General features: G+C 34.2%; 1 non-coding gene across 1 annotated transcript; it reads right to left on the bottom strand.

Annotated features, from left to right (window-relative positions):
* Positions 1–6,648: 6,648 nt before the first annotated feature.
* On the bottom strand, positions 6,649–6,722 carry TRNAN-AUU (transfer RNA asparagine (anticodon AUU)). Its single transcript has one exon. It is a non-coding gene; the product is annotated as a tRNA-Asn (tRNA).
* Positions 6,723–7,227: the final 505 nt, after the last annotated feature.

Raw genomic sequence — 7,227 nt, 5'->3', positions numbered from 1 at the left:
ATCCAAAACTGGGATTGATATTTTGTCTCTTTTATTTTTACTTAAAGTACAATAACTTTTACCATTTTAATTTGTTTTAATAGTATATTGACAGTATTGTTTTCTTTCTAAAATCCACTTCATTTTCTTTACCCTATTATTAAAATGGTAATTGACAAAAACAAACTACATTGTCACCAGAAGAGCAATACAAAATGTACAAGTGATATATTAAAATCATATTTCCAGCTTGAATTTCAATGATGCATTGGGGCAACGATTTTGTGAGAAACATCTTCACCCTTAAATAAAGATTTTCTTAATTCCTTACCTGTGTGCTAATTAGATATCACCTTGTTTTCATATTAAACAGACTTCCACATGAGAAAGCAGCAAGGATGCAGTGGCGTTAATGTTTCCTGGTGTCAACTTGTATTATTTCAGTAGACATTGAAATGAGGATGCATCTTGCTGCCTTTCCAATGAAGCAAGTTTAATTTAGTAATAGGTGAAAAACCATCCTTACAAAGGTGTTAATCAGAGACTTGGCTTTGTGGACACTTTTCAGAGAACAAATTTGTTAGCATAAAAATAAAGCCAGAAAATGAAGAGCTGTTTAATCACTCAATTGGATTTTTCTGCCAGCATATTTTTTTTCTCTGCAACCCACTGCTAAATTGTGCTTCCTAGCTGTTTTTATAAAATCACTGAATTAAATCTAACTCTGATTACATCAGAGAAGGCCAGGTACCCTACACCATAACAGGGGGTTTGAAATTTTGACTTGTCTACTTAAAGATCACCAAAATCTGATAACAAGGTCAATTAGGTCCCTGAGTGGGATTGAACCACCAACCTTTTGGTTAATAGCCGTACATACTAACTGATTGCGCCACAGAGACACTTTGCAAAAGTCCATACTGACAAAGGCTAATAAGCATTCATCTAAAACGTTTCCTAGAAAAACTTTAAAAAGTCAATAATCTGGAGAGTTTTTGTAAGATGTTTCTTCCATCAACCAACGAAGAAACACATTGGTACTTTCCCATGATGAGTGAGTGCTTCAGGATCTCTTGAACTTACATGTGCAGCAGAGTACTGCAATGGAAGCATGCTGGGCCCATAACCCAGAGGTAGGCAGATTGAAACTATCCTCTGCTATATGCATTTTTTTTTTGTTAATTAAAGTAATCCAAAACTGGGATTGATATTTTGTCTCTTTTATTTTTACTTAAAGTACAATAACTTTTACCATTTTAATTTGTTTTAATAGTATATTGACAGTATTGTTTTCTTTCAAAAATCCACTTCATTTTCTTTACCCTATTATTAAAATGGTAATTGACAAAAACAAACTACATTGTCACCAGAAGAGCAATACAAAATGTACAAGTGATATATTAAAATCATATTTCCAGCTTGAATTTCAATGATGCATTGGGGCAACGATTTTGTGAGAAACATCTTCACCCTTAAATAAAGATTTTCTTAATTCCTTACCTGTGTGCTAATTAGATATCACCTTGTTTTCATATTAAACAGACTTCCACATGAGAAAGCAGCAAGGATGCAGTGGCGTTAATGTTTCCTGGTGTCAACTTGTATTATTTTAGTAGACATTGAAATGAGGATGCATCTTGCTGCCTTTCCAATGAAGCAAGTTTAATTTAGTAATAGGTGAAAAACCATCCTTACAAAGGTGTTAATCAGAGACTTGGCTTTGTGGACACTTTTCAGAGAACAAATTTGTTAGCATAAAAATAAAGCCAGAAAATGAAGAGCTGTTTAATCACTCAATTGGATTTTTCTGCCAGCATATTTTTTTTCTCTGCAACCCACTGCTAAATTGTGCTTCCTAGCTGTTTTTATAAAATCACTGAATCAAATCTAACTCTGATTACATCAGAGAAGGCCAGGTACCCTACACCATAACAGGGGGTTTGAAATTTTGACTTGTCTACTTAAAGATCACCAAAATCTGATAACAAGGTCAATTAGGTCCCTGGGTGGGATTGAACCACCAACCTTATGGTTAATAGCCGTACATACTAACTGATTGCGCCACAGAGACACTTTGCAAAAGTCCATACTGACAAAGGCTAATAAGCATTCATCTAAAACGTTTCCTAGAAAAACTTTAAAAAGTCAATAATCTGGAGAGTTTTTGTAAGATGTTTCTTCTATCAACCAACGAAGAAACACATTGGTACTTTCCCATGATGAGTGAGTGCTTCAGGATCTCTTGCACTTACATGTGCAGCAGAGTACAGCAATGGAAGCATGCTGGGCCCATAACCCAGAGGTAGGCAGATTGAAACTATCCTCTGCTATATGCATTTTTTTGTTTGTTAATTAAAGTAATCCAAAACTGGGATTGATATTTTGGCTCTTTTATTTTTACTTAAAGTACAATAACTTTTACCATTTTAATTTGTTTTAATAGTATATTGACAGTATTGTTTTCTTTCAAAAATCCACTTAATTTTCTTTACCCTATTATTAAAATGGTAATTGACAAAAACAAACTACATTGTCACCAGAAGAGCAATACAAAATGTACAAGTGATATATTAAAATCATCTTTCCAGCTTGAATTTCAATGATGCATTGGGGCAACGATTTTGTGAGAAACATCTTCACCCTTAAATAAAGATTTTCTTAATTCCTTACCTGTGTGCTAATTAGATATCACCTTGTTTTCACATTAAACAGACTTCCACATGAGAAAGCAGCAAGGATGCAGTGGCGTTAATGTTTCCTGGTGTCAACCTGTATTATTTCAGTAGACATTGAAATGAGGATGCATCTTGCTGCCTTTCCAATGAAGCAAGTTTAATTTAGTAATAGGTGAAAAACCATCCTTACAAAGGTGTTAATCAGAGACTTGGCTTTGTGGACACTTTTCAGAGAACAAATTTGTTAGCATAAAAATAAAGCCAGAAAATAAAGAGCTGTTTAATCACTCAATTGGATTTTTCTGCCAGCATATTTTTTTTCTCGGCAACCCACTGCTAAATTGTGCTTCCTAGCTGTTTTTATAAAATCACTGAATCAAATCTGATTACATCAGAGAAGGCCAGGTACCCTACACCATAACAGGGGGTTTGAAATTTTGACTTGTCTACTTAAAGATCACCAAAATCTGATAACAATGTCAATTACGTCCCTGGGTGGGATTGAACCACCAACCTTTTGGTTAATAGCCGTACACACTAACTGATTGCGCCACAGAGACACTTTGCAAAAGTACATACTGACAAATGCTAATAAGCATTCATCTAAAATGTTTCCTAGAAAAACTTAAAAAAGTCAATAATCTGGAGAGTTTTTGTAAGATGTTTCTTCTATCAACCAACGAAGAAACACATTGGTACTTTCCCATGATGAGTGAGTGCTTCAGGATCTCTTGCACTTACATGTGCAGCAGAGTACAGCAATGGAAGCATGCTGGGCCCATAACCCAGAGGTAGGCAGATTGAAACTATCCTCTGCTATATGCATTTTTTTGTTTGTTAATTAAAGTAATCCAAAACTGGGATTGATATTTTGGCTCTTTTATTTTTACTGAAAGTACAATAACTTTTACCATTTTAATTTGTTTTAATAGTATATTGACAGTATTGTTTTCTTTCAAAAATCCACTTAATTTTCTTTACCCTATTATTAAAATGGTAATTGACAAAAACAAACTACATTGTCACCAGAAGAGCAATACAAAATGTACAAGTGATATATTAAAATCATATTTCCAGCTTGAATTTCAATGATGCATTGGGGCAACGATTTTGTGAGAAACATCTTCACCCTTAAATAAAGATTTTCTTAATTCCTTACCTGTGTGCTAATTAGATATCACCTTGTTTTCACATTAAACAGACTTCCACATGAGAAAGCAGCAAGGATGCAGTGGCGTTAATGTTTCCTGGTGTCAACCTGTATTATTTCAGTAGACATTGAAATGAGGATGCATCTTGCTGCCTTTCCAATGAAGCAAGTTTAATTTAGTAATAGGTGAAAAACCATCCTTACAAAGGTGTTAATCAGAGACTTGGCTTTGTGGACACTTTTCAGAGAACAAATTTGTTAGCATAAAAATAAAGCCAGAAAATAAAGAGCTGTTTAATCACTCAATTGGATTTTTCTGCCAGCATATTTTTTTTCTCTGCAACCCACTGCTAAATTGTGCTTCCTAGCTGTTTTTATAAAATCACTGAATCAAATCTAACTCTGATTACATCAGAGAAGGCCAGGTACCCTACACCATAACAGGGGGTATGAAATTTGACTTGTCTACTTAAAGATCACCAAAATCTGATAACAAGGTCAATTAGGTCCCTGGGTGGGATTGAACCACCAACCTTTTGGTTAATAGCCGTACATACTAACTGATTGCGCCACAGAGACACTTTGCAAAAGTCCATACTGACAAAGGCTAATAAGCATTCATCTAAAACGTTTCCTAGAAAAACTTTAAAAAGTCAATAATCTGGAGAGTTTTTGTAAGATGTTTCTTCCATCAACCAACGAAGAAACACATTGGTACTTTCCCATGATGAGTGAGTGATTCAGGATCTCTTGAACTTACATGTGCAGCAGAGTACTGCAATGGAAGCATGCTGGGCCCATAACCCAGAGGTAGGCAGATTGAAACTATCCTCTGCTGTATGCATTTTTTTTTGTTAATTAAAGTAATCCAAAACTGGGATTGATATTTTGTCTCTTTTATTTTTACTTAAAGTACAATAACTTTTACCATTTTAATTTGTTTTAATAGTATATTGACAGTATTGTTTTCTTTCAAAAATCCACTTCATTTTCTTTACCCTATTATTAAAATGGTAATTGACAAAAACAAACTACATTGTCACCAGAAGAGCAATACAAAATGTACAAGTGATATATTAAAATCATCTTTCCAGCTTGAATTTCAATGATGCATTGGGTCAACAATTTTGTGAGAAACATCTTCACCCTTAAATAAAGATTTTCTTAATTCCTTACCTGTGTGCTAATTAGATATCACCTTGTTTTCACATTAAACAGACTTCCACATGAGAAAGCAGCAAGGATGCAGTGGCGTTAATGTTTCCTGGTGTCAACCTGTATTATTTCAGTAGACATTGAAATGAGGATACATCTTGCTGCCTTTCCAATGAAGCAAGTTTAATTTAGTAATAGGTGAAAAACCATCCCTACAAAGGTGTTAATCAGAGACTTGGCTTTGTGGACACTTTTCAGAGAACAAATTTGTTAGCATAAAAATAAAGCCAGAAAATGAAGAGCTGTTTAATCACGCAATTTGATTTTTTTGCCAGCATATTTCTTTTTCTCTGCAACCCACTGCTAAATTGTGCTTCCTAGATGTTTTTATAAAATCACTGAATCAAATCTAACTCTGATTACATCAGAGAAGGCCAGGTACCCTACACCATAACAGGGGGTATGAAATTTGACTTGTCTACTTAAAGATCACCAAAAACTGATAACAAGGTCAATTACGTCCCTGGGTGGGATTGAACCACCAACCTTTTGGTTAATAGCCGTACACACTAACTGATTGCGCCACAGAGACACTTTGCAAAAGTACATACTGACAAATGCTAATAAGCATTCATCTAAAACGTTTCCTAGAAAAACTTAAAAAAATCAATAATCTGGAGAATTTTTGTAAGATGTTTCTTCTATCAACCAACGAAGAAACACATTGGTACTTTCCCATGATGAGTGAGTTCTTCAGGATATCTTGCACTTACATGTGCAGCAGAGTACAGCAATGGAAGCATGCTGGGCCCATAACCCAGAGGTAGGCAGATTGAAACTATCCTCTGCTATATGCATTTTTTTGTTTGTTAATTAAAGTAATCCAAAACTGGGATTGATATTTTGTCTCTTTTATTTTTACTTAAAGTACAATAACTTTTACCATTTTAATTTGTTTTAATAGTATATTGACAGTATTGTTTTCTTTCAAAAATCCACTTCATTTTCTTTACCCTATTATTAAAATGGTAATTGACAAAAACAAACTACATTGTCACCAGAAGAGCAATACAAAATGTACAAGTGATATATTAAAATCATCTTTCCAGCTTGAATTTCAATGATGCATTGGGTCAACAATTTTGTGAGAAACATCTTCACCCTTAAATAAAGATTTTCTTAATTCCTTACCTGTGTGCTAATTATATATCACCTTGTTTTCACATTAAACAGACTTCCACATGAGAAAGCAGCAAGGATGCAGTGGCGTTAATGTTTCCTGGTGTCAACTTGTATTATTTCAGTAGACATTGAAATGAGGATGCATCTTGCTGCCTTTCCAATGAAGCAAGTTTAATTTAGTAATAGGTGAAAAACCATCCTTACAAAGGTGTTAATCAGAGACTTGGCTTTGTGGACACTTTTCAGAGAACAAATTTGTTAGCATAAAAATAAAGCCAGAAAATGAAGAGCTCTTTAATCACTCGATTGGATTTTTCTGCCAGCATATTTTTTTTCTCTGCAACCCACTGCTAAATTGTGCTTCCTAGCTGTTTTTTATAAAATCACTGAATCAAATCTAACTCTGATTACATCAGAGAAGGCCATGTACCCTACACCATAAGAGGAGGTTTGACATTTTGACTTGTCTACTTAAATATCACCAAAATCTGATCACAAGGTTAATTACGTCCCTGGGTGGGATTGAACCACCAACCTTTTGGTTAATAGCCAAACACACTAACCGATTGCGCCACAGAGACACTTTGCAAAAAGTACATACTGACAAAGGCTAATAAGCATACATCTAGAACGTTTCCTAGAAAAACATTAAAAAATCAATAATCTGGAGAGTTTTTGTAAGATGTTTCTTCCATCAACCAACGAATAAACACATTGGTACTTTGCCATGATGAGTGAGTGCTTCAGGATCTCTTGCACTTACATGGGCAGCAGAGTACTGCAATGGAAGCATGCTGGACCCATAACCCAGAGGTAGGCAGATTGAAACTATCCTTTGCTATATGCATTTTTTTTGTTAATTTAAGTAATCAAAACTGGGATTGATATTTTTGCTCTTTTATTTTTACTTAAAGTACAATAACTTTTACCATTTTAATTTGTTTTAATAGTATATTGACAGTATAGTTTTCTTTCAAAAATCCACTTAATTTTCTTTACCCTGTTATTAAAATGGTAATTGACAAAAAAACTACATTGTCACCAGAAGAGCAATACAAAATGTACAAGTGATATATTAAAATCATC

The sequence above is a fragment of the Pseudophryne corroboree genome, unplaced genomic scaffold, assembly GCF_028390025.1.
Source record: "Pseudophryne corroboree isolate aPseCor3 unplaced genomic scaffold, aPseCor3.hap2 scaffold_1856, whole genome shotgun sequence".
Lineage (NCBI taxonomy): Eukaryota > Metazoa > Chordata > Amphibia > Anura > Myobatrachidae > Pseudophryne > Pseudophryne corroboree.
This window is presented reverse-complemented; position numbering and strand designations above follow the sequence as displayed.